The sequence below is a fragment of the Podarcis gaigeae genome (genome assembly GCF_964106915.1).
Source record: "Podarcis gaigeae genome assembly, chromosome: 3".
Classification (NCBI taxonomy): domain Eukaryota; kingdom Metazoa; phylum Chordata; class Lepidosauria; order Squamata; family Lacertidae; genus Podarcis; species Podarcis gaigeae.
In genome coordinates, this window is record NC_139680.1 from 116,313,267 (window position 1) to 116,338,948 (window position 25,682).

Genomic DNA, 25,682 nt, shown 5'->3' on the forward strand with positions numbered 1-25,682 from the left:
ACTTACTTCCAGGTTTGCAGTGTTTGGGTTCCGAGTTGTTTGAGTACCAAGGCATTTGAGAACCAAGGTATCACTGTAATTTGAAGCCTTTGGTTCGGGTCCTACCCTCCAGAGATGGAGAAAACAAGCTTGTTCCCTCTTCCATGGGACAGCCCTTAAGATATTTGAAAGGTCCGTATAGTTAAAGCTATGGTTTTCCCAGTAGTGATGTATGGAAGTGAGAGCTGGACCATAAAGAAGGCTGATCGCCGAAGAATTGATGCTTTTGAATTCTGGTGCTGGAGGAGACTCTTGAGAGTCCCATGGACTGCAAGAAGATCAAACCAATCCATTCTTCAGGAAATCAGCCCTGAGTGCTCACTGGAAGGACAGATCCTGAAGCTGAGACTACAATCCTTTGGCCACCTCATGAGAAGAGAAGACTCCCTGGAAAAGACCCTGATGTTGGGAAAGATGGGGGGGGCACAAGGAGAAGGAGACGACAGAGGACGAGGTGGTTGGACAGTGTTCTCGAAGCTACCAACATGAGTTTGACCCAACTGCGGGAGGCAGTGGAAGACAGGAGTGCCTGGCGTGCTCTGGTCCATGGGGTCACGAAGAGTCAGACACGACTAAACAACAACAACAAAATTCTAAAGGCTGAGTGCCACACAAGACCTGTTCCTACATTGTACGGAACGCCTCTCCTAATAAGATGATAGATGCATGAATGCAGATGGGTACAACATAAGGAGATAAATTTCAAAAAAGTGAAAATCAGTTGAGCTTTCTTTGTTGAGCTTTTCTTGGGGGGGTAGGGTGGGCAAAATGGTTGCAATTTTTTTTTTGGCAGAATCTCCCCCTAGAATAAAGTTTCCAACAATTTATTTAGGAAAATTGTCCCCCGAAAATCAACACTTCCAATACGGACTGCCACATGCCTGGGTTTTCTCAGGCATTTTAGTCGGTTTTCAAAAATTCCGCCTGAATGCCATTTTCCACAGGGCAAATCCCGGCTACGTCCAGGAAACTCTGAATGTACGGCGGTCTTATCTTAGGTATCCTGATCCCAAAGCTGTACAGTGGTACCTCGGGTTAAGAACTTAATTCGTTCTGGAGGTCCATTCTTAACCTGAAACTGTTCTTAACCTGAGGTACCACTTTAGCTAATGGGGCCTCCCGCTGCTGCTGCGCTGCTGCTGCGCTGCCGCTGCGCTGCCGCTGCACGATTACTGTTCTCATTCTGAAGCAAAGTTCTTAACCCGAGGCACTATTTCTGGGTTAGCGGAGTCTGTAACCCAAAGCGTCTGTAACCTGAAGCATCTGTAACCCAAGGTACCACTGTACAGGACTTCTTTGTGCAGTGCTTCCTCAGGTTAAGAACTTAATTCGTTGTGGAGGTCTGTTCTTGACCTGAAACTGTTCTTAACCTGAAGCACCACTTTAGCTAATGGGGCCTCCCGCTGCCACTGCACGTTTTTTTCTTCTTAACCCGAGGTACTGTTTCTGGGTTACTGGAGTCTGTAACCTGAAGCGTCTGTAACCCGAGGTACCACTGTATAGAATCACCAGCACAAATTAACTTTGCCTGCTTGCTACTGGTGCAGCCACTAGGGGGAAGCATCATCCCAATTTAGGCCAGAAGAATGGACAGGGCAAGTTTCATAGAGAATCATAGAATTGTCAGGTTGGCAGGGAACCCGAGGGTCACCTAGCCAAGTGGTGGCAAACCTATGACACGCGTGCATCCAAAACCTGCAGCCCTAGTGCCCTAGCCGGCAGGCAAGGGATGTCACTCCCGCCCCCGCTTCCCAGCTAGCTCCACTTCTGAGAGATCCCCGCCTCCACAGCTGCTTGCAGGCAAGGCTCCAAGTCGTTTGAGCTCTAAGCTGTTCGAAAACTGAGGTACCAGCGCGAAAAATAAGTTTGTGAGAGACTGGTGGAGGTTTCCTGCTTAAACAAATGTTTCAGACAGCAGAAGAAAAGTCTCAAGGGTGTTATTCCCAGGTGCAGGTGTATAAAAAGTCCCGTCCCGCCCCCCACTTTTTTTTGGTTGTCTTTCTGCATTTATTAGAAAATTTTCTCCACATAGAAGCTCCTGGTGGTTTTGTGCGTATTTTTAGGACCCAGCTTATTTCTGCAGCCATAAGTTGCTTTGAAAAAGGTCTTAAAACTGAAACAGCGAGAGGGGAGACTGCTGTTGTGCGCCTGTCTTGCTTCCTGTAGGTATTTGGGTTAGTACAACCCCCTGCAAGGCAAGAATTGCCATTACAAAACCTCTACCTAAAAGCCTCTGTCCATTCTATCTATTACAAGCCTCCCTATTTTCCAGGGACAGCCCCAGATTTACAGAAGCCTCCCCGATTTCTGATTTGATCGCAGAATGTCCCGCTTTTCCTTAAAGGTAAAGGGACCCCTGACCATTAGGTCCAGTCATGGCTGACTCTAGTGTTGCGGCGCTCATCTCGCTTTATTGGCGAAGGGATCCGGCGGACAGCTTCCGGGTCATGTGGCCAGTATGACTAAGCCGCTTCTGGAGAACCAGAGCAGCACACAGAAACGCCATTTACCTTCCCGCCGGAGCGGTACCTATTTATCTACTTGCACTTTGATGTGCTTTCGAACTGCTAGGTTGGCAGGAGCAGGGACCGAGCAACGGGAGCTCACCCCTTCGCGGGGATTCGAACCGCCAACCTTCTGATCGGCAAGTCCTAGGCTCTGTGGTTTAACCCACAGTGCCACCCATGTACCGCCACCCGTGTCCCACTTTTCCTTAGGACGTCCCTATTTTCATTGGAGAAATGGGAGGGAGGGTAGGGAGTTATGCGACCCCTGAGCCATGGAGATCTTTAGAAGACATCTAAAGGCAGCCCAGTAAAGGGAAGGGGCTTTTTAAAAAAAATGCTTAATGTTTTATTATGTTTTTATATATGTGGGAAGCTGCCCAGAGTGGCTGGGCTAACCCAGTCAGATGGGTTCAGTGCCAGATTTACATATAAGCTAAACAAGCTTATAGCTTAGGGCCAAAAAATTAAGGGGAAAAAAACCCTGGATGTACGTTTCCAAAATATAAGATAAAAAACAAATAAAATAAAACCTACATACAGCAACAGTGTTTTGTGTTGTGTAGGCTCCTAGGATGTAAGCAGTGGCCCCTCCTGGTAGCCTGCTCCCTAAAATATCACTGGTTTGCTCATTTCTATATATAGGGTGCCTACATTCTGCATGGACTGGTTGCACGGCCACATGTGCAAATGGCTTGGGATAACTATTAGGTCAATAAATGACCATATAGCATATATTCAACACAAAAAAGTGACAAAGGAGAGATGGACATATAAAGGGCCCCATTACCTTCAGTAATCAAAACTAAATCCTCATCAAATCTAAATCCGGCCCTGGGTGGGTAGGGTATAAATAGTACAATAATGATAATAATGATAGAATAGGACGTCCCTATTTTCATCAGAGAAAAGTTGGAGGGTATGCTCTTCTTATGTTATTAGGAAAATAATCCTAAGTGATGCCCCTGCCATCTGATATGCTCTGGATTTATATGCGGCCCAGGATTTATAATCATGCAGTAACAGAAGGCTGTTTGTGCTGCACACTGCAATTCTTAGGCAGAGCATACATAACGTCCAGGCCCAAGCTGATAAGAAACGCATTTCTTCTTTTCTTTGGAAGAAATTCAGCCTCAGTCCTGTGCCAGACAGAAGCTGGAATCACTTGCAAAGGGGGGGAAAACTGGCTGTGGAGCGGAACAGTTTAAAAATAACAGCTGCAGGCCTTGGAGGCTGCAACACATCAAATCCGGCCCTGCTAAGTGTGCTGTTGGAATAGACTCGCTCTCCTTTCCAAGATGGTTCAAAGCAGAAGTTGAGGTCCATCAAACCAAACATTCGCCCAGTCTAGGGTTACCAGACACCCCCGTTTCCCAGGGACAGTTCCCAGATTTGCGAATAAGTCCCCGGACAAATTCCATCCCCGGAATGTCCCCGGATTTTATCTAATGTCCCCGGGAAACGCAGCAGCGGCAGTCTCAGCAGCCTGGAGCAGTCGGCTCTGTGTTATGTACTGAGTTGAATAGGATCCAAATTGCAGCAGTCTGATTGGTCCTAGAACAATAGGATTCAGAATGCAGCAGTCTGATTGGTCCTAGAACAATAGGATCCAAAATGCAGCAGTCTGATTGGTCCTAGAACAATAGGATTCAGAATGCAGCAGTTTGATTGGTCCTAGAACAATAGGATTCAGAATGCAGCAGTCTGATTGGTCCTAGAACAATAGGATCCAAAATGCAGCAGTCTGATTGGTCCGCAGGAGCCACCCAATCCAACTCCAGGTGGAAGTGAATCCGCAACCTGATTGGCCTACAGGAGAATCCTGGAATTAGCCAATCACGTGGGGCCCATTGTGTAAATAATGTATATAAAGCAGACACTTTGGGGGAACTTCTATTCCTCACTACTATGAGCTGAATAAAGAGCATGGAATCCACACTCGACTCCGAGTATATTTCACTCTGGCTGGCTTCAGGAGCTGCTCGGAAATCCCCATATGATGGTGGTGTAGGGGCTCTAAGATGCGGCTTCTAGGCTGCCTCCACCTTCCCTGACCCCAGCAACTAAGTTGTGAAGGGAGGCTTCATGCTGCCTATTGGAGCAGCCTCCCAACTCCTACTTGTGTGCAAGTAAGGGTAGGGTGGGGATCTCTCAGCTGTGAAGGGAGGCTTCACGCTGCCTATCAGGGCTTGCTTGCAAGCAGGAGGGGCCAGGGATCTCTCAGTTAGGCAACAGGTAGCCTCCCTTCCCAGCTGAGGGATCCCCGCTCCCTCCTGCTTGCACACAAGTAGGAATGGGATTGGGGCTGCTCCGGTGTTGCTGCTGACCTTTAAAGCCCTAAACTGCCTCCGTCTTGTATACCTGAAGGAGCGTCTCCACCCCTATCTTTCAGCCCAGACACTGAGGTCAAGCTCTGAGGGCCTTCTGGCGGTTCCCTCACTGCGAGAAGCCAAGTTACAGGGAACCAGGCAGAGGGCCTTCTCGGTGGTGGCGCCCGCCCTCTGGAACGCCCTCCCAGCAGATGTCAAGGCAATAAACAACTATTTTACTTTTAAAAGACAACTGAAGGCAGCCCTGTTTAGGGAGATTTTTAATGCCTGAAGCTGTATTGTTTTTAATATTCGGTTGGGAGCCGCCCAGAGTGGCTGGGGAAACCCAACCAGATGGGCGGGGTATAAATAAATAATAATTATAATTATAATATTATAAGAGAGGCATCGTGCTGCCTGAGAGATCCCTGCCCCCTCCTGCTTGCACGCAAGTAGGAATGGGATTGGGGCTGCTTTGATGGGAAGGGAGGCATTGCGCTGCCTAAGCCTTGCTGCTGCTGCCGCTCTCAGCCCTCCTTCTCCGCCTTCAATGCCTGACCCACTGCGCACCACTTCCCAACCACCACCACTGAAGAACCAACAACTCAGGGGCTTCCCAGGCTCATGGAGAAAGGAGACAGAAGCTTCGGAGGGAGGGGAAAAACATGGTGGTTGAGGTCAAGGCAGTGTCCACCCCTCTGCCACCGCCTTCGCTGCAGCATCAGTGTCCCGAACATGTAGTAATGAATGAATGAATGAATGAATGAATGAATGAATGAATTAAAGTGTCCCCGAATTCATTGGAAAAAAATCTGGTAATATGTGCATGGAGTCACAAACAAATAAGAAACAAATAAATATTCCTTGAACAGGAATGGTAAGTCACTGTCAAAGATCACTGAAATGGAGGCAGAATGCTTTTCCACTCTCAATATCCTACACAGGTGAGATGATGGGTGCTCCAAACGTCGCAATAGGGTGCTCAAAGCACAGCAGCAGACAGTACAGTTCTTCCAGGATAATGAACTGTTTCAATGATAAACCTTCATCAGCAAATTAAAGGTAAAGGTAAAGGGACCCCTGACCATTAGGTCCAGTCATGGCCGACTCTGGGGTTCTGGCGCTCATCTCGCTTTATTGGCCAAGGGAGCCAGCGTACAGCTTCCAGATCATGTGGCCTGCATGACTAAGCCGCTTCTGGCAAACCAGAGCAGCGCATGGAAACGCCGTTTACCTTCCCGCCATAGTGGTACCTATTTATCTACTTGCACTTTGATGTGCTTTCGAACTGCTAGGTTGGCAGGAGCAGGGACCGAGCAATGGGAGCTCACCCCGTCGCGGGGATTTGAACCGCCAACCTTCATCGCTTCTCGGCCTTTTGGCTAAGATCAAGTGTGAACCGCCAACCTTCTGATCGGCAAGTCCTAGGCTCTGTGGTTTAACCCACAGCACCACCCAAAGGTACATCAAATGGCCATGGATCAGCTATCACTAAAAAGTGTACATTTTTTAGTGATAGCTGATTCATGGCCATGTACTGTCTGCTGTTCAGAGGGTTCTGTTTTGCAACACGGGATTTTCTTTGGTGTATATGTCCAGAGGTAGCTGGGATTTGCCTGTCAAAAATAGCGTCCGGGCATCAATCACACAAATAAGCATAAAACATCTGGGGAAACCTGGGCGTATGGCAACCCATGTCGGAAGTGTTCCTTTTTATTCCCCCCCCCCAAAAAGCACAAAAACTCAATTTCTTTTTGGAGAACAACTTATGTGTCCGGTTGTTCACTTTATGAAATATGGCCTTGCTGCTTCCAGCGGTGCAGGCAGAACATAGCCATTGCGATTAGTAGATGGTCTAATCATTGGGGATGCTCTTCTGATGTTCTGATGCCTTCTCCACCACACAGAATCCATCATATGACGTGGCACACACACACTATTTGAATGGCAATGGTGTTCAGATTTGGGGGGGCGGCCCCTGCAGGGACCTCGGTCCCTAGGAGTTGACTCCTATGGTAGCAGGTGAGGATTCTTTTCATGACAAAGGACTCAGGAACATGGGTCAATTTTTGTTGTTGTTTAGTTGTGTCTGACTCTTCGTGACCTAATGGACCAGAGCACGCCAGGCACTCCTGTCTTCCACTGCCTCCCGCAGTTTGGTCAAACTCATGCTGGTAGCTTCAAGAACACTCTCCCACCATCTTGACTTTGTCGTCCCCTTCTCCTTGTGCCCTCCATCTTTCCCAACATCAGGGTCTTTTCCAGGGAGTCTTCTCTTCTCATGAGGTGGCCAAAGTATTGGAGCCTCAGCTTCAGGATCTGTCCTTCCAGTGAGCACTCAGGGCTGATTTCCTTCAGAATGGATCAGTTTGATCTTCTTGCAGTCCATGGGACTCTCAAGACTCTCCTCCAGCACCATAATTCAAAAGCATCAATTCTTCGACGATCAGCCTTCTTGATGGTCCAGCTCTCACTTCCATACATCACTACTGGGAAAACCATACGTTTAACTATACGGACCTTTGTTGGCAAGGCGGTGTCTCTTACAACGTTAAAAAGTGCATTATAAAAATGTGACGCCAGAGGGCGCCGCAGAGCAGCAGTCCATCGCCAACGATAAACTGCATTTTTATAGCGTTCTTTCTATAGCGTTTTTCATATCAGCGCAGATCCATCCACAGCGCCAAACCCCTCACCTGCTTCTTGCAAATTTTAAAAGAGGAGCTGCAGAGGCCATTGGACTCAGAAGCCTGTTCTCTGTGCCAAGCGCAGCAGGCAAAGGCGTCTCAATTTATGGCTTTCAGGTTCTGGCAGCGGCTCTAAATCCTGTCATTATGAGGCCTCTTGACACCGATTCTTTCCCGTGGGTGTCCCAACAACTTGGAAAGGAAATGCTTATTCAAGGCAGCAAAGGGTCTGGAGAGCTGCTGCCCAACAACAGAACAATAGCTGCAGCAGGCGAGCACATTCCATTCAGAAAAGATTTATGTTACTCTTGGAGCTTTTTTTAAAAAAACCCTTTCTGTCGCAGGGAATATTTGCTCTCCCGCTAATTGATGCTTTTGAATTGTGGTGCTGGAGGAGACTCTTGAGAGTCCCATGGACTGCACGAAGATCAAACTGATCCATTCTGAAGGAAATCAACTCTGAACGCTCACTGGAAGGACAGATTGTGAAGCTGAGGCTCCAATACTTTGGCCACCTCATGAGAAGAGAAGAGAACAACAACAGGAGAGTCAAGAGCTTAACAGTAAGTTCGTGGACATCCACGAATGTTGGAAGATACAGGATGGTTAAAAGAAAGGTTTTCTTCACTCAGCACATAGTTAAATTTTGTCTCTGAAAATTTTTACACACATCACTTGGGAAGACAGATGAACTAATGCCAGTGTACTGGAAGAAGCAAAGATCACCAGTTGTCGAAGCAATGATTCTTCAACATCAACCTCGTTGGACTGGTCATGTTGTGCAGATGCCTGATTATTGTCTTCTAAAGCAACAACTCTACAGTGGTAGCTCGGGTTGAGAACTTAATTCGTTTCAGAAGACCGTTCTTAACCTGAAACTGTTCTTATCCTGAAGCACCACTTTAGCTAATGGGGCCTCCTGCTGCTGCTACATGACCGAAGCCCGATTTCTGTTCTCATCCTGTAGCAAAGTTCTTAACCCGAGGTACTATTTCTGGGTTAGCGGAGTCTGTAACCTGAAGCATATGTAACCCAAGGTACCACTGTATTCCGAACTGAAAAATGGAAAGCGTATTGCTGGTGGTCAACGAAAGAGGTTTTAAGACTCTCTCACGGCAAATCTTTAAAAATGTAATATAAATCCTGACAACTGGGAAACACTAGCCTGCGAGCGCTCCAGTTGCAGAACAGCCTTTACCAAAGGTGTCACAGATTTTGAAGACACTTGAACTCAGGACGCAAGGGAGAAACGTGCTAAGAGGAAGGCACGCTTAGCAAACCTTCACTGTGGGCAACTCCCACCTGGAAACCTATGTTCCCACTGTGGAAGGATGTGCGGATTCAGAATTGGCCTCCACAGTCACTTATGGACTCACTGTTAAGACTGTGGAATACAATCTTAGCTACGAGTGATTGCCAAAGAAGAAACTGTGGAACCCTCTCCCACAGGAGGCAGTGATGGCCACAAACATGGATGACTTTAAAAGAGGACTTGACTGATCCATTGATTTGCTACTAGCCAGGAGAGCTGTTCAAAGCAGACACTGGAAAGAGCACAGTGAAGGCACCTGCTAAAAAAATATTGCTCAGAGAAGCCTACCCAGATGTTTAGGAAGTTGATGCAATCTTCTAACTGTATATTATACCCAAAATCTTTGGAATAAATATGTGAATTATTTGAAAAGCAATTGTAATCAACAGATTACGCTAGTAGGATTACAAGAAGTTTTGTAAGGAGGAATATATGAAATATTGCAAAGAATGTTATGAAGAGAGTTATTAGTTAAGATAATTAAAAGTAACAGTGAAAATAAGAAATGTAAATTAAGTGAAAAAGATTGGAAAATTTTCAGATGTGATTGATGGAAGTACAAAAAAATGTATAAGATATGAAATTGTGTTAAATGATAGTTGAAAATGATATGTTAAAAACTAATAAAAATATATATAAAAAATAGAAAGTTGATGCAGGTTTAATAATAGTAGTAATAATATTTATACCCCACCCATCTCACTGGGTTTCCCTAGCCACTATGAGCAGCTTATGGCATATATAAAACAATTTTAATTTTGTTTTAGCCTTTTTTGTTTTAAAAAAACTTTTTAAAAGTTGTCAAAATTATTGTCGTTAATTTTTCTTACGGATGATTTTTATTGTTTTATCTTTTTTGAGGTTTTTTCATTTGGTTGGTTGTTGTTTTTTACGATCCAGGGGGGTACAAAAGTTATGACATTTGTAAATTAATGCAGATTTAATAAATAATAAAATAGCGAAAATGAGAAAAATGAAAATAAACAGCAGCACTCTGTGCGACAACCGTTTTTATTTGAGGCCCTAATTGCCATTATTTTTCAATTTCTTCTTAGCCACCCAAGAACCAAAGAGAGAAAGAAAGTTTTGCGCAAAAAAAGGAATCCACAGTCCAGCCACAAGAGGGGGTTGGTGAGCTGCCTCCCAGGTACCCAGTTCAGGCACTGATGGCTGGAATCTGCCTGTTCCCCCCATCAGTTATCTGGACTCCCTTTCATCATCCCAGCTGCTTTCATCTCAAACCTCCTCCCCACTACCAACGGGCCTTCCTTCATCCTGCCCCTGGCGCTCTGTTTACAGACAGAGGGAAATTTAATATCAACACACCCAGATGGGTAAATCGCCTCGGCGGGGGAGGGATTCATGCTCTCCTTAAGAGGCTCCATCTAAACAGATCTCGAGAGGAGCACTTCCACATAGTCCTCAAACCCAGAGAAGCTGCTCTTCCTTCGACAAATTGCTATGATAAGCGGGTGGCCTTGGTGCAATGGTGCCCAGCCCTGCGAAATCCTGCAAAGACAAATGTCAAGCAAGGGCTGGGGGAAAGGGAGAGGAATGTCAAGGTCTTCCTGCAACGTGGAAAATATCCCGGCTGCAGAGCATCCAATCTGTGCACACCTGTTCTCTGGCTGTTTTGGGTAACCTCCTCTGCCCCAGTTCCTTAGGTATCAGGCCTGGCGTGCAATTAACGAACTCGGTGCTTAAATTCTGCTGAATGCACATTGCATAAGTGTTGGTTTAAATGAAAAGGACTGGCGTATTAAGTAGGGCCACATAAGCAGTGCCAGATTTACATATAAGCTAAACAAGCTATAGCTTAGGGCCCCACTCTCTTGGGGCCCCCCAAAAAATTAAAGAAAAAAAAACCTGGATGTACACTTCCAAAATAAATTACCATATAGCATATATTCAACACAAAAAACAGCGACAACTTGTTGTTGACAAATTACAGCTGGACATATAAAGGGCCCCATTACCTTCAGTAGCTTAGGGCATGGGTAGGCAAATAATTAAGTAACTAAGCAGTCCAACGAGGGTTAAGCCATGGGTAGGCAACCTAAAGTCCAGGGGCCGGATCCGGCCCAATCGCGTCTAAATCCATCCCGCGGACAGTCCAGGAATCAGTGTGTTTTTACTGGCAACTTAATATTGGTCCTGGTGACCCTCAGTTCAACCCGAAAACGGAGCCCTACTCTCAGGATGGACTCAGATCCTCAGCCTCCTTCCGCATGGCTGGGAATGATAATCATAAAAATCCACCTTTCGAATTCTGCAGAATTAAGTGCAAACACCTGCCCTGGAAAACCCTGTGCCTTCCTTTTCTTCCTTCAACACTTTTGTGTTTGGAAACATGTCCAGAAAAAATACCCCCCACGCATGATTGATTTGGTCTGCTGGAGAAAAAGGAGACTGCCTAGAGGTTTCCTTTTCAAACTATCCAGGATTTGAGCTGGTTTTGACATTAAAAAATAAAATAAAGCTCATATGGTTCTGGGTTGTTTTTTCAGTTTTTTTAAAATGATGGCTTAAGGCACTGTATCACAGGTAGTAGTAAAGCCAGCCTAGACCGACTCAGTGCTCTCCAGATGTTCTGGGCTACCATTTATTGTTTACTTGTTTCAAATAGATCTATCTATATATATTTGATGGGACGCAGGTGGCGCTGTGGGTTAAACCACAGACCCTAGGACTTGCTGATCAGAAGGTCGCCAGTTTGAATCCCTGCAATGGGGTGAGCTCCAGATGCTCGGTCCCTGCTCCTGCCAACCTAGCAGTTCGAAAGCACGTCAAAGTGCAAGTAGATAAATAGGTACCACTCTGACAGGAAGGTAAACGGCGTTTCCGTGCGCTGCTCTGGTTCGCCACATGACCTGGAAGATGTACGCCAGCTCCCTCGGCCAGTAAAGCGAGATGAGCACCGCAACCCCAGAGTCGGCCACAACTGGACCTAATGGTCAGGGGTCCCTTTACCCTTTACCTTTATATATATTTGATTACAGATAGGTAGCCGTGTTGGTCTGCCATAGTCAAAACAAAAAAAAATTCCTTCCAGTAGCACCTTAAAGACCAACTAAGTCAGTTCTTGGTATGAGCTTTCGTGTGCATGCACACGTCTTCAGATACAGTGTATCTGAAGAAGTGTGCATGCACACGAAAGCTCATACCAAGAACTGACTTAGTTGGTCTTTAAGGTGCTACTGGAAGGAATATATTTGATTGTTAGGAGAACGCCCCCTCCCACTAAACCTCAAAAGTGATTACAAGAAGAATAAAACAATGAACTAAAGAATTCTAAACCCTGAAAGATCAAAATAATTAAAATCATGGATAAGCTAAAAACCAGATTAAAAGACACGTCTGCATTCTATGTCAGGACATAAGAAGGTGACTGCTGGGTGCGGCCAATGGCACATCTTGTTCAGCCTCTTGTTCAAAATACTGGAATAAATCATAGAATAGAATCAAAGAATTGAAGAGTTGGAAGGGACCCCGAGGGTCATCTAGTCCAACCCCCCTGTGATGTAGGAATTTGTAGCTGTCCCATACAGGGATCGAACTTCAAACCTTGGCGTTTACATGCTCCACGCTCTAACCAACTGAGCTATCCATGCTGGAGAAGAAGTAGTAACCACTTTGAGGTTTGTTTGTCTACAATCCAGCAGTATACCAAATTTATGAAATGAAAAACAAACAAATGATACAAGCAGGAAAGCTTTGAAATCACCAGAAATCACTGCTTCCTTTAGTGCCAATGACCTGCAGTCATGCTTCGTGTCCAGAATCAAGAGTTTCGCCATGGCGACCTCAGCAATGTAATCTTCCACCCATCTAAGGCTGAATCCCACCCGCTCTGTGTCTTAATTCTCATCATCGAAGGCTCACAATTCAGCGCTTCATCCTGCAGAGGGCAGTACTGCGCGCATAGGCGATGTCCTGCGCACACTGCAACCCGGGCGTTGAAAAAATCCCGAGCCTAGCTTTAGAATCATGAGATTTCCACCCACCCGGCCTTTTTGTTTGAAAGAATGCTTTTAAGTCTCCAAGTCAATAGGTTTCACTTAAGCCGGCCTTATTTAGAGCTTTGTTCGCACAGCCTGGAAAAGAAAATACATGAAAGCTGACAATCGCTCACCTAAGCATAGGACTTAATGGGCCGGGTTGACCGGGAGGTTGGAGCAGGAGACCAAAGTCTGAAAAAGTTGCATGGCAGCATTTTGAACCAGGAGCCCTTGATCCAAATCAATTGCCTACAGGATTTCTGCAAAGCTCCTACGCCAGATGTCTGCAGAGCTACAGGGTGGGGCTGGGATGGGCAGTCTGGAGGTTTGAGCGGTTAAAATTTAACTAAGAGCACTCAGCGAGGAGACAAGCCCAGCAAGAAGTAGGATTCCTCATTCTGTCCCAGGACCAGCAGTTGAATGAATGTGTAGGACACATCAGACCAGAGCTTTCCTTTGATACCAGCCCAGTCTTGAAGAATCTGGAGCCTTTGTACGTTAAAACAAACAGGATTACTTTTGTGTCCGACCTGCCTTTGATGGCCTAATCAGAAATAGTTCACATATTTGGGTCTGTCTGTCACAAGACACCCTTGCCACCAATTGTGCATTTTGGGGGCTCCTACAGAATGTAAGCGCTGGAAGACAACTTGAAGATCTTCCCACAAGAGTGCACTATTGGCCCCATGAACCCCCAAATTTGGGATCCTCTCCAAATCCGTGCCAAGGTTTTGCAGTTAAAACACTGCCGCCACCCCCCCCCCAAAAAAAACCCCTCTGCAATACTTTGGCACAGGTTTGGAGAAGTCCCCAAATTTTGCTTCCACAATCTGCAGACATAGTCTGCACAGGCCCCACAGCCCTTCAATTTGGGGCATGTCTTAAAAAGAGTTCTAATGAATGTAGAAATAAAATAAATAATGTTTTCCACCGCTAAGATTAGATCAACACTTCCCAGAAGCTTACAGCTGAACGAAAATTCAGCCGTCACCCAATTATGGAAAACATAGCTGATCATATGGGCAGATGTGTTTTTTCTGAAAACAACAATAAATTGGTCTGAAGCCAAATGCACAGAGTTTTATTTTTAAGAACACAAGAAAGGTAAAGGACCCCTGGACGGTTAAGTCCAGTCAAAGGCAACTATGGGATGTGACGCTCATCTCGCTTTCAGGCCGAAGGAGCCAACATTTGCCCACAGACAGCTTTCCGGGTCATGTGGCCAGCAGGACTAAACCGCTTCTGATCCAGTGGGACACCGTGATAGAAGCCAGAGCATATGGAAACACCATTTAACTTCCCACCACAGCAGTACCTATTTATCTACTTGCACTGGCATGCTTTCAAATTGCTAGGTGGGCAGGAGCTGGGACAGAGCAATGGGAGCTCACCCCGTTGAGGGGATTCGAACCCCCGACCTTCCGATCGGCAAGCCCAAGAGGCTCAGTGGTTTAGACCACAGCGCCACCCACATCCCTAGAACACAAGAAGAGCCTACTGGATCAGTCCAAAGGTCCATCTAGTCCAGCATCCTTTTCCCACAAGGGCCAACCAGATGCCTGTGGGAAACACACAAGCAGGATTCGAACACAAGAGCCCTTTCTCCTCCTGTGGTTTCCAGGCAACTGGTATTCAGAAGTATTGCTGCCTTCAACTGTGAAGGCAGCACGCTGCCATCACGGCCAGGAGCCAACAAAAACCCTCACCTCCATGATTTTTGTCTAATCCTCTTTCAAGATCATCCAGGTTGATGGCCATTCCTACCTCCTGTGTTAGGGAGTTCCACAGTTCAACTATGCACTGCGTGAAGAAATACCTCCTTCTCTGTTCTGAGTCCTCCAGCCTTCAGAATCCCCACACCGATCCACAGGCAGTCTGGGGGCCGGATCATGAAGGCAATTGGGCCTGATCTGGCTTGCGGACCTTAGTTTGCCGGCCCCTGCCCTAGAACATCCCCCAGAATCCTTTGCAGAATCCACAAAGGAGTTGCATGGGATACGTGCAGGGGTCCATAGGGAGTTGAATCTACATAGAAGATTGTTCCCTGAAAGTAGATGAATTGGGAGCAGCTATCACTGTGGGACGTGGGTGGCGCTGTGGGTTAAACCACAGAGCCTAGGACTTGCTGATCAGAAGGCTGGTGGTTCTAATCCCTGCGATGGGGTGAGCTCCCGTTGCTCGGTCCCTGCTCCTGCCAACCTAGCAGTTCAAAAGCACGTCAAAGTGCAAGTACTGCTCCGGCGGGAAGGTAAATGGCGTTTCCGTGCACTGCTCTGGTTCGCCAGAAGTGGCTTAGTCCTGCTGGCCACATGACCCAGAAGCTGTATGCCGGCTCCCTCAGCCAATAAAGCGAGATGAGCGCCGCAACCCCAGAGTCAGCCACGACTGGACCTAATGGTCAGGGGTCCCTTTACCTTTACTATCCTACTTTATTCCCAGAAGACACAGGGCAGGAATCCTGCTTCAGAGAAGTATCTCAGGCTTAGCTTCTTCATCTGTGAAATGCGGGGCCATTAATGGCTGATTTCACCGTGTTGTTGTGGGGCAGCAAAAGCTGTTCATCTGCTTCACACCCTATAGACCAGGGGTTGACCACCTAAGAGCCATGGGCCACAAGAGGCCCATGGGGGTCATTTAACCGGCCCATGGATCCCTGCCGCCCCCTCGGTCGGCTCCTGTGCGCCACACTACACCGGCGTGGAGCACAGCAGAGACCGCCTTCCACGACGAGGGCTTGCAGCCAATGGTAAGCTGCGCATGCCTCCTCCGCGCTGGAAGGAGCGCCGGAAATAGTGCTTGCGCATGCGTGTGTGAACACTCCGGCACACCGCGATGTCTGCAGGTCCGTGAACCGGCCCAAGCCACAAAAACTTTGCCGATCCCTGCTATAGACCATCGCAAAGGATCAGCTGAAAGGACGATCTGGTGCTTTCAGTCACGTGGAGTTACTCTTTCAAGACAGCACATATTCTAAGAGCCAGCCCTTTTAAGGATCAAGGCGAAAAGATCACATCCTGTTGACTTCCTGGGACGGGAGGGAAAAAACATTTCCAAGAAAACCATCTCTCCTCCTCTCGCACGGCTGCCCTTGAACTTTGGCAGCAGTGTTGCTGGAGTGTTTCCTGTGCAGGAAACATGGAAGGAAGAGCAAAATAAGGGGCGTCGTCTTGCCAGAGAGCCTGGGCGGGGTTTGCTGAGAAAGTGGGCGGGACTGAGAAAGGGAGGCATCGCGCATTTTGAGCAGCCAGCTTTTCTCATGAAATGCAAGGAAGTGAACAGGAGCTCCAAACGGCCCTTAAATTATAATCCCCAGATTTTCACGGCTGTGTAAGATTGAAGTGTCTTAAGGAAGAATGAGAGAAACGTCCATCCAGGAGCATCAGCCTGCTAAGGGCCTAAATCCCAAGGTGTTTAAGGCTTTGTAAATGAGAGGTAAAGGGACGTGGGTGGCGCTGTGGGTTAAACCACACAGCCTAGGACTTGCCGATCAGAAGGTTGGCGGTTCAAATCCCCGCAACGGGGTGAGCTCCCATTGCTCGGTCCCTGCTTCTGCCAACCTAGCAGTTCGAAAGCACATCAAAATGCAAGTAGATAAATAGGTACCGCTATGGCGGGAAGGTAAACGGCGTTTCCGTGCGCTGCTCTGGTTTGCCAGAAGTGGCTTAGTCATGCTGGCCACATGATCTGGAAGCTGTACGCTGGCTCCCTCGGCCAATAAAGCGAGATGAGCGCCGCAACCCCAGAGTCGGCCATGACTGGACCTAATGGTCAGGGGTCCCTTTACCTTTACCTTTAATTTGCTGATGAAGGTTTATCATTGAAACAGTTCATTATCCTGGAAGAACTGTACTGTCTGCTGCTGTGCTTTGAGCACCCTATTGCGACGTTTGGAGCACCCATCATCTCACCTGTGTAGGATATTGAGAGTGGAAAAGCATTCTGCCTCCATTTCAGTGATCTTTGACAGTGACTTACCATTCCTGTTCAAGGAATATTTATTTGTTTCTTATTCGTTTGTGACCCCATGCACATATTACCAGATTTTTTTCCAATGAATTCGGGGACACTTTAATTAATTAATTAATTAATTAATTAATTAATTAATTACTACATGTTCGGGACACTACATGTTCGAAAGCACATCAAAGTGCAAGTAGATAAATAGGTACCGCTATGGCGGGAAGGTAAACAGCGTTTCCGTGCGCTGCTCTGGTTCACCAGAAGCGGCTTAGTCATGCTGGCCACATGACTCGGAAGCTGTATGCCGGCTCCCTCAGCCAATAAAGCAAGATGAGCACCGCAACCCCAGAGTCAGCCACAACTGGACCTAATGGTCAGGGGTCCCTTTACCTTTAAATGAGAGGTATTTAAGCATATGTTCAGCTGTCCCACTAAGGCATGGGTAGGCAAACTAAGGCTCGGGGGCTGGATCAGGCCCAATCCCCTTCTAAATCTGGCCTGCAGATGGCCCGGGAATCAGTGTGTTTTTACATGAGTAGAATGTGTACTTTTTAAAAAATGCATCTCTGGGTTATTTGTGGAGCATAGGAATTGGTTCATCCCCCCCCCCAAAAAATATAGTCTGGCCCCCCACAAGGTCTGAGGGACAGTGGACCGGCTCCCTGCTGAAAAAGTTTGCTGACCTCTGCACTAAGGTCTATGGGATGCTGAAGTACATGGGCCAATCCAGCATGCTCTCCTTATGTTAGTCCACAAAAGAAGAAATGAATAAATGCATGGCTCATGCACAGTATCTGGTTCACAACTGGCTGCACCTATATTAACATTATTAATAACAACAGCAACATGCATTTATTTATTTTTGCAACAGCTGACAAGTATCTGCAGGGGTCAGTTCCAAACTCTGCAAATACACTGACCTTCCCGTTAAAATAGCCCGTACCGGAGTTATCAGAAGGAAATAAAACTTTCGGGCTCAATTGATTGGGCTTTTTATCTAAAATAACAGACATTATAAGATAGGGGGAAAGGTTTTCGATAAGGAAGAGAATCAAAGCAGTCTTGAACCCAGATCGGGGCAGGGGAGAGAGAGAGAGAGAGAGAGAGAGAGAGAGGGAGGAGCGCAGGGCAAGTTTAAACTCCTCCACCCGATCGATGAAATCCTCGTGGTTCGGGTCATTTGGTTATGTGTGTTGCCAAGGGGTTGGGGGGTGGGAATCCGAACCGCTGCTAAAGTTGGGTGAACTTTGAAACACCAGCGTTTATTCTGCGATTATCATTAACTTGGTAAGCTGGTCCCTATCGATCAAGTCTCAGAATGGAGGTGCCAAAGTTTGAATGAACTGTTTGGAAGAGAGGTGCTGGAGAGAGGGGAGTAAGGGATGAAGAAAGATGGCAAAGGATGAGAGCGAGGGGAAGGAGAGATGGACTTCCCTAAAGGTAAAGGGACCCCTGACTGTTCGGTCCAGTCGTGGCTGACTCTGGGGTTGCGGCGCTCATCTCACTTTATTAGCCGAGGGAGCCGGCGTACAGCTTCCGGGTCATGTGGCCAGCATGACTAAGCCGCTTCTGGCGAACCAGAGCAGCGTACGGAAATGCCGTTTACCGTCCCACCGGAGTGGTACCTATTTATCTACTTGCACTTTGACGTGCTTTCAAACTGCTAGGTTGGCAGGAGCAGGGACCGAGCAACGGGAGCTCACCCCTGGAGCTTCCCAAATGGAACATTCCGTGGAGAAAGACGGCCCTGATTGGCTGATGTCACAGAGAAGCGGGGCAGGCAGAAGGCCGCCATTGGCTGAGCTGCTGCTATTGCAGAGGGAAGAAAAACAGGCAAAAGGGAAGAGGAAAGGAGAGGGGGAAAGATGCAGAAGACTTAAAAGGCAGTAGAGTGGTCCAAAAGATGGCATAGACCATGGTGTAGGTGGGAGATGATGCTGGAGAGCACAGATCCAGGACTCTTTTGAAAAGATGATGCCATCTTCCACGGCTGACTGACAGACCTTACTTTCCCTGAGCACTGAATGAAGTGATGAAGAAGCTTTCAAGCATTACTACTGTCTGTGGCAGATTAGCATAGAGGAAGTGAAAGGAAAATAATCAAGCAGAGTCTGGGTACTTCTTTCCTTTTCTTAAAGTGGGTTCCATCTTCACACTAGTGGTTTATAAAGGCTACCCATTCTTTGCAAAAAATTGTTTGCATTTCTGATAAAAGCTAATGGGTAACATTGCAGCTTAAACTAAGTGGCTCCAGCCTGCTTTCCAAGGCAAACGTATGCAGTCAGAAATAAGCATGACTGATCAAAGGAAATTAATACTGGGACTTGGGAGAAATGACAGAGAAGAAGTCAGAAGAATAGTTTGGGTGGAGAGGGGAAACTGGGAAGGAGGAGAGCTGAAAGTAGCCAGGAATTGTGGAGGTGAAATGTAGTATTTGTTTGTAGACAAATGTTTGGGGATAAAGATCTTCCCCTATCAACAGCTCCAGGAAAGTAGATTTCTATTATACCCATTTGACAGATTAGCAAACTGGGTTCATACAACTTTAGATGGCCTAAAGCTACAGGACCGAGGGCCTTCTGGCGAACTGCGAGAAGTGAGTTTACAGGGAACCAGACAGAGGGCCTTCTTGGTAATAGCGCCTGCCCTGTGGAACACTCCGCCATCAGATGTCAAGGAAATAAGCAACTACCGTAGCTGACTTTTAGAAGACATCTGAAGGCAGCCCTGTTTAGGGAAGTTTTTAATGTTTGATGTTTTTTCGTGTTTTTAATATTCTGTTGGGAGAGCCCAGAGTGGCTGGGGAAACTCAGCCAGATGGGCGGGGTATATTATTATTATTATTATTATTATTATTATTATTATTATTATTATACAATGAGCTTTTGTGTTTGCATGGGAGTGCTTCTTTTTTCTTCTTTATTTTGTCTCTCCCCTTTTTATTATTTTGTTCTCTTTAGATATTAGCTTTGTTTGGTTTTTATTGTATTGTGTGTGTGTGTGTGTGTACAGTGATACCTCGGGTTACATACGCTTCAGGTTACATGCGCTTCAGGTTACAGACTCAGCTAAGCTAGAAATAGTGCTTCAGGTTAAGAACTTTGCTTCAGGATAAGAACAGAAATCATGCTCCGGCAGCATGGTGGCAGCAAGAGGCCCCATTAGCTAAAGCGGTGCTTCAGGTTAAGAACAGTTTCAGGTTAAGAACAGACCTCCAGAATGAATTAAGTACTTAACCCGAGGTACCACTGTATATATATGAGATTTACTTGGTTTTTATTGTATTATATGTTGAAAACCTTTAATAAAATTGAGTTTTAAAAACCTGATGAACTTGATCCAGTGATAACCAGCTTCTCCAGGGGCGCCGACTTATAAAAAATATTGGGGGGGCGGGGGCCCATACCGACTTATAAAAAATATTGAGGGGGCCCAAGACCTCCAAACCGCTGCTGCTGGGGGAACGAAAGGGGCGAGCCCCGGGCTGCCCCGACCTTAAGTGAACCTGTGAGGGCCCGCCCTTTGCGGCAGCCGATTGGCTGCCGCCGTGGGCGGTGAATATTAATGAGCTAGGGGGAATCCCCGCTTCTCGCAGCTCCGCAAGATTGTTGATGGGTCGAGAGCCTGCAACCCCACCCCCTCTCTAGATCGGGAGTGGCTTTGTTTTAACTCATTACTGAATGTATTTTAAAAGGTAAAAAAGGTAAAGGTAAAGGTACCCCTGCCCGTACGGGCCAGTCTTGACAGACTCTGGGGTTGTGCGCCCATCTCACTTAAGAGGCCGGGGGCCAGCGCTGTCCGGAGACACTTCCGGGTCACGTGGCCAGCGTGACATCGCTGCTCTGGCGAGCCAGAGCCGCACACGGAAACGCCGTTTACCTTCCCGCTGGTAAGCGGTCCCTATTTATCTACTTGCACCCGGAGGTGCTTTCGAACTGCTAGGTTGGCAGGCGCTGGGACCGAGCAGCGGGAGCGCACCCTGCCGCAGGGATTCGAACCGCCGACCTTTCGATCGGCAAGTCCTAGGCGCTGAGGCTTTAACCCACAGCACCACCTGCGTCCCATTTTAAAAGGTAACTATCGTCAAACAAGGAAAATAAAAAATACCAACATAATTTTGTGATTTTACAAAGCATAATATAACTAATAATTTTCTTAAATTATTGGGGGGGCAGAGCCCCCCCAAACGAATTTTTGAGGGGGCTCGGGCCCCCTCAGGCCCCATGGAGTCGGCGCCTATGAGCTTCTCAAAGTCCTACAGTACTACACAGCACGCTATAGCTGTTGCAACACTAACCCTGGGATTCCTCAGAAGCTCTTCAGGAATTCCAAAATGAGAAGATTGGTTTGCAAGCTTACCCCCCACTCCCTTGCGTTTAAACTGCACTGAACCTGGGACCTTATTGCGTGCAGAGCACTGAGAAGAGATCATTCGCCACCCCACCTCACCCCTTGCAAACACCCGGTTGGCATCCAGCAGTTGGCATTCAGCTACGTTTTACTCAGCGTAGACCCACTGAAATTAATGAACATGACGTGTGCTAGATCTATTAATAGCAGCGTTAATACCTAGTTGCATGCCAGCCCTGGAGTCAATGAGTTTGCGCAGCAGGATTTCCAGTGATAAGGCATAATTCTATGAAAGATTCACACACAATTCTTTTCCTCTGCCTTTTATTTAATCGACCCATCTTTGCTTTGCTGGCATAATCTAAACAGATAACAGAACTTAGCTGTTTTTCATATGCAGAATTCAAGTTACTCCACCTCTGCTGTACTCAAACTTCTGCCACTGTTTTAATCCATCACTTCCTGCCTCTCATTGTTCCTCCCTTCTCACTCCCTTGCCATGCTGTTGTGCAGGGGTCAGCAACCTAAGGCCCATGGGCCAGAAGCGGCCCATGTTTGACCGGCCCACGAGCCACCCTCAAACCAAGGTGCCTGCTCTTGCACTGTGCTAAACCGGCGCAGCATCGGGACACGCTTCTGCGGTGCCGAAAATTGCATGTGAGCAGATGCAGAAGCTGAAAATCGCAGGCATGAACACTCACGCATGAGCACAATCCGGCCCACGGAGGGATCTCCTCAATACCTATCCGGCCTAGGCAAGATAAACCTTGCTGACCCCTGCTGTGCAATCTGCCTTCTTTTTTGCTCCCTTGCTCCACCCTGACCTCAACCAAACCCAAGATTGTGACATGACACTACAAAAACCCTCCAATGGAGGTTGCGTGACGACAGCCTTACATTTTTATGCATGCGGAAGAAAGGCCGCATTGCAGATAGCAGGCATTTCCATGTAGCCATTAGAATCATAGAATCATAGAGTTGGAAGAGACCACAAGGGCTATCGAGTCCAACCCCCTGCCAAGCAGGAAACACCATCAGAGCACTCCTGACATATGGTTGTCAAGCCTCTGCTTAAAGACCTCCAAAGAAGGAGGCTCCACCACACTCCTTGGCAGCAAATTCCACTGTCGAACAGCTCTTACTGTCAGGAAGTTCTTCCTAATGTTTAGGTGGAATCTTCTTTCTTGTAGTTTGGATCCACTGCTCCGTGTCCGCTTCTCTGGAGCAGCAGAAAACAACCTTTCTCCCTCCTCTATGTGACATCCTTTTATATATTTGAACATGGCTATCATATCACCCCTTAACCTCCTCTTCTCCAGGCTAAACATGCCCAGCTCCCTTAGCCGTTCCTCATAAGGCATCGTTTCCAGGCCTTTGACCATTTTGGTTGCCCTCCTCTGGACACGTTCCAGTTTGTCAGTGTCCTTCTTGAACTGTGGTGCCCAGAACTGGACACAGTACTCCAGGTGAGGTCCAGGTGAGGTATATACATTAGCAATGTATATACCATATAGGCCTTTCTGATGTGTCATATATCGTGTATATGACACTATATTTTAACAGAAGCATAGTCTCCAGATTGAGGGAAGTCATAGTACCACTCTATTCTGCCTTGGTCAGACCACACTTGGAATACTGTGTCCAATTCCGGGCACCGCAATTTAAGAAGGATGTTGACAGGCCAGAACGTGTGCAGAGGAGGGCAACCAAGATGATCAAGGGTCTGGAAACCAAGCCTTATGAGGAACGGTCAAAGGAACTGGATATGTTTAGCCTGGAATACAGGAGTCTGAGAGGAGATGTGATAGCCATCTTCAAATATCTTGAGGGCTGTCACATGGAAGAGGGAACAAGCTTGTTTTCTCCTGCTCTGGAAGGTAGGACTCGAACCAATGGCTTCAAGTTGCAAGAAAGGAGATTCCGATTAAACATTCGGAAAAACTTTCTGACAATAAGAGGTGTTCGGCAGTGGAACAGTCTCCCACGAGATGTGGTGGACTTTCCTTCCTTGGAGGTTTTTAAGCAGAGGTTGGATGGCCATCTGTCATGGATGCTTTAGCTGAGATTCCTACATTGAAGGGGGTTGAATCCTTGGGTCCCTTTAAACTCTAAGATTTGATGAGTCTGGAGGGCATTTTCGGTCCACACAGGGATACAGAAGGTGATGGCTGCAGCATAAGAACCAGTAAGAGAGTCCGTGTTGTGTGGTGGTTAGTGTCTAGGACTAGGAGCTGGGAGACCAGGGTTCAAATCTCCATGAACTCACTAGGTGACATTTGCTCTCAGCCTAACCTACCTCACAGGATAAAAAAAAAATATTCCTTCCAGCAGCACCTTAAAGATCAGCTAAGTTTGTTATTGGTATGAGCTTTGGTGTGCATGCACACTTCTTCAGATACATCTCTGAAGAATCTGAAGAAGTATGCATGCACACGAAAGCTCATACCAATAACAAATTTAGTTGGTCTCTAAGAGCTATGGTTTTTCCAGTAGTGATGTATGGAAGTGAGAGCTGGACCATAAAGAAGGCTGATCGCCAAAGAATGGATGCTTTTGAATTATGGTGAATTATGGAGACTCTTGAGAGTCCCATGGACTGCAAGAAGATCAAACTGATCCATTCTGAAGGAAATCAGCCCTGAGTGCCTGGAAGGACGGATCCTGAAGCTGAGGCTCCAATACTTTGGCCACCTCATGAGAAGAAAAGACTCCCTGGAAAAGACCCTGATGTTGGGAAAGAGGGAGGGCACAAGGAGAAGGGGACGACAGAGGATGAGATGGTGGGACAGTGTTCTTGAAGCTACCAGCATGAGTTTGACCAAACTGTGGGAGGCAGTGGAAGACAGGAGTGCCTGGCGTGCTCTGGTCCAGGGGGTCACAAAGAGTCCGACACGACTAAACAACAACAACAAGGTGCTACCAGAAGGAATTTTTTTATTTTGTTTTGACTACGGCCAGACTACCACGGCTACCTACCTGTAACTACCTCACAGGGTTGTTGTGAGAAGGAAATGGGATGGAGCACACCTCATTGAGCTCCTTGGAGGAAGAAGCAGGATATGAATACAATAAAATAATAAGAGAAGAAGCCCAACTAGATCAGGCCCAATCTAGCATCCTATTCTCAGAGTAGCCAACCAGATGCCCACAAACAGGACCCGAGTGCAAGAGCATCATATACATTACTTCTGATATCACAGGCAATCCCTCAAATCATGGTTCTCCCCCCTCACAACAACCCTGCGAGGTAGGTGAGTGGGTAAAAGTCATCCACTGACCCTTCATGGCTGAGTGAGGATTTGAACCCTGGTCTGTGGCCTCCCACGTCGGACAAGCCGCCCACCTTTTTGAGACAGGGTCTGCTTTCAATGCCACAGTCCAGCCAGAGAAACTGAGAAGTAGGTGAAAATACAGCTCAAATGTCACCCGAACATGGCAGCTGTCTACCAACTCCATCTGGGATGTAGGCTGAGACTCTACCTGCCCACAGACTGTCTCGCCAGAGTGGTGCACACTCTAGCTATCTCCCGCTTGGACTACTGCAATGCGCTCTATGTAGGGCTACCTTTGAAGGTGACCCGAAAACTAAAACTAATCCGGAATGTGGCAGCTAGACTGGAGACTGGGAGCGGCAACTGAGACCACATAACACCAGTCTTGAAAGACCTACATTGGCTCCCAGTACGTTTCTGAGCACAATTCAAAGTGTTGGTGCTGACCTTTAAAGCCGTAAACAGCCTTGGCCGTGTATACCTGAAGGAGCGTCTCCACCCCCATCGTCCAGCCCGGACACTGAGGTTCAGCTCCGAGGGCCTTCTGGTGGTTCCCTCATTGCGAGAAGTGAGGTTACCAGGAACCAGACAGAGGGCCTTCTTGGTGGTGGCGCCCATCCTGTGGAACACCCTCCCATTAGACGTCAAGGAAATAAACAACTATCTGACTATTAAAAGACATCTGAAGGGAGCCCTGTATAGGGAAATTTTTAAATGTTTGATGTTTTATCGTGTTTTTAATATTCTATTGGAAGCCGCCCAGAGTGGCTAGTATTAAAATTTTAAACAGAAAAACAGAAAAAGAGTACAGTGGTACCTCGGGTTAAGAACTTAATTTATTCTGTAGATCAGTTCTTAACCTGAAACTGTTCTTAACTGAGGTGCAACTTTAGCTAATGGGGCCTTCCGCTGCTGCTGCTCTGCTGGCACACAATTTCTCTTCTCATCCTGAGGTAAAGTTCTTAACCTGAGGTACTATTTCTGGGTTAGCGGAGTCTGTAACCTGAAGCCTGTAACTTCCCCCATCCCCAGTGAGCAACCTGGATGCTTTAGCTGAGATTAGACTGGTTAACCCTTGGGGTCCCTTCCAACTTGATTCTAACCTTTAGCTATTCATGTACAACAACCAGGAAGCATCACCAGGCCCAGATCCCAGCTGCTGCTCCTCTCCTTGAGAATTAAGGCCTGCTGTGTACCCATTAGCAGTTTACATTTAGGATTCCCACCTCCAGGGAAGCTAAACTCAGAAGA

General features: G+C 47.1%; 1 protein-coding gene across 1 annotated transcript in view; it reads right to left on the reverse strand.

Annotated features, from left to right (window-relative positions):
• Positions 1 to 25,682, reverse strand: part of GATA4 (GATA binding protein 4) — a 61,420-nt gene that overhangs the window by 13,020 nt on the left and 22,718 nt on the right. The gene's annotated exons all lie outside the window — the stretch shown is intronic.